Below are 3094 nucleotides of genomic sequence, written 5' to 3'. Positions count from 1 at the left end.
CAAATTTAGATTTGTCACCAGTCATGTGGTGAGAACAACCACTATGGATAATTCATGTATCATTCTCATTAACATGAGAAATGAAGGCCATCTTATCATTCTTGTTGCTGTAAATAAGTATTTGCTTGTTACACTTTACTTAAGTGTACTTAGGTTAATGCATTATTTTATTATTATGCATTATTTTATTATTTATTAGGTGAGACACTTAGGAGTTTACGTACTCTTATAAGTTGCCATGTTGACAACACTAGAGTAAGCAACTCTAATTCAATACATGGTGTCTACAACACTAGAGTTTGCCTAATTAACTAAGTTTTCATGTGGACAACATAGTTATTCACACTCCTAATTTAGCACATGGTGTCTAGAACATAATTTTGCATGCTACACCTTTGTAGGCTTATCCTCTTATCATCACACTTACTCTTGTGCTTAATGGAGGATAACCCACACTTGGTGGACATATGCCTGGTTGTATGACTTAGCATGTTGTTGATTCTTATGCATTCTAAAAGTATTCCAGAGGCCTTTTATATATAGGCACTCCTAGTATACTTTCACATCAATTGAATATCATATCATTATTCCGATCATACTCTTTTGGTCTACTGTTGTACTTGTTCTTGAGTTCCTTGATCTTGGGTGATTTTGCCCTAAGGCAAATTCTTACATGGTATCAAAGCTATACCAAATTCTTACATGGTATGAGAGCTTGGGGACATTCTCTTCACATAGTCATTTAAGACTATTCTTGCTTTAGCACCTCAACCTAGATCTAGAGAATCTGTAAAAGTTGGGAGCGTCTAGAGCCTAAATGAACCTCGCCATTGCACCCAGAACATTGATTTGGTGAAAATTGACTATAAATTTGCCTATGTTGGGCCAAAGTCAATTTTGAGGCAATTTTTTTTTGCAAATTGGTACCCAAAGGTCTGATTTGCAAATGTAGTATGATCGTTATCTAGATCTGCAAATTTATTTTCAGATCTATTATTTTAATTTTCTCTACAATTCGTTAGCATTATTTTGCTATTTTTAGAAATTTTTAGGCTAGTTCTACCTGTAGAGAATTTTTTTTGCAAGTATCGAGCGGTGACACCCCGACCCTACATGAAATATTCTATTTGGCAACATCTTTGCAAAATATTCTTTATTTATTTGGCAAGCATCACACATATTTCTGGGTGAATATTCCTTACAAACTATTGACTCGACCACATAAATCTGGTTGGAAAGCCTCAACCTCGGCGACCGCACAACCATTCACCAGTAGCTTTGAATATCCATCTACGACGTTCTATTTTTAAACACCAAGAGGGTGTTCCCACAACCAATGTGGGATTATTTTCCAAATAACCCATTGGCCATATAAAGTATTAGGCAACTAAAAAAACATTTTGACACCGTTGCGTATTGCTTCTTCTCGGCGACAATCGTTTCCTCTACCGGCAACCGTGTTTCAAATTTTCATCGGCAACTCCAACACAGGATCCGTCAAATTTTGCAATCCTACCAATATTGCACCATGTGGATCTTGTCTTCCCACCCAGCCATGAAGATACATGTGCCAATGGCCACCTCAGCTACTCCATGGCCCATTCCTTGACCGCTACGTAGAGTACAGTCAACCCTCCACATCAACAGACACGTGTGCTTCCAGTCAATGACACATGTCACCAAGTCACCCGCTCCTTGATCATATGACCTACCATACATCTGACTCAGAAGATCTATACCTTTCTGTACATGCTGACATCATCCTAACATCATCTGTCGCATCATCTTAGGGGGTAAATTTTCTACTGGCATCATCATTTTGTTGGTTTAAAATTGATAGTTGTATGACCGTCATTCCCAACCCAATTTGAACTACTATGATGTTCATTTGATCACCAAATTTAACCTCATCTTTTAATGATTAGACCCCCCTCTAGATTCATTTTCGATTTGATAGTCTGACTTTGGGAGGCAATATCTCGATCATCTAGGCTTCAAATTAGGTGCAATTTTTTCTTATTTTGGCTAGATTTTTCTAAAAATTTTAGTGGTGCAATTCTTTTTTGTTTTTGGTGTATGGATTTGTCAGAAATTGCATCTTTTGGTGACTATACCTATCTAATCCTGCATTTTTCAACTTTAATTGCTCCGTACGGGCTCATCTAGACTCAAAAATAGGTTCTATTTTTTTTTGAAAGTGGATTATTTTTCGTCTAGTTTCTAGATTACAATCAGATTATATGGTTGTGTGGACAAAAGTATTACTTTTAGAATTAGGTCCTTTTGTACATTGTAATGCTTTGATATAACTTCAGAATTGTTGTGTATCTAAGATACATTGTAATGTTCTACTTTTGAACTCTATTAGGAGGTTGTAAAAAGAAAAAATCAGAAGTCCAATAAGGCCCAAATTAGCAAGTGGCCATTGTAATTACACTACATATAAAGTGCCAAAAGCATCTCTTCTTTTTTTTTTAGGGGGGGGGTGTTTCTTGTTGTTGTCTTCCTGTTTTCCTATTATTTTCTTTCATTTCTTGCATCATGGGAAATTTTAAGTTTCCAAAATTAACAACACATAACTATGCTATATGGTCTATTAAAATGTGGTGTCACTTAATGCATAATGAAGTTTCTAAATATGTAGATGGTACCCTTCCTAAACCAATAGGTAATCAAGTATCTAGAAGTGAAATCTCTACTTAGGAATTTGCAAATAGGAAAGCCCTAAGTATTTGTTTGGGGGTTGAAGACAAAATCATCTATCAGATCTAGAAGTTTCATAAATCCAACGAAGCTTGGGATACCCTTAAAAACCTATATGGTAAAGTGTCTAAGGAGGATATTTACAAAATTGAAGATGAACTTGTCTCCCTAGATCCTAAGACATTTGATTCTATATAGGATTTCATCATAAAGGTGAATGAATTAAGAATGAAACTCGACGATTATGGGAGTCCTATTAAAGATGATAGGTTAATCTATCTCATTCATAATAAGTTGCCACCTGAGTACTCCACATTTATTTCTTCTTACAACACCACAAAGAATACATTAGAGGTTGCCTATCAGAAACTTACTTTTGATGGTTATGTTG

This window comes from Cupressus sempervirens, chromosome 8 (assembly GCF_028749045.1).
Source record: "Cupressus sempervirens isolate cs-2001-9-10 chromosome 8, ASM2874904v1, whole genome shotgun sequence".
Taxonomy (NCBI): Eukaryota; Viridiplantae; Streptophyta; class Pinopsida; order Cupressales; family Cupressaceae; genus Cupressus; species Cupressus sempervirens.
The sequence above is the reverse complement of the archived record's forward strand: the minus strand, read 5'-3'. Positions refer to the sequence as shown.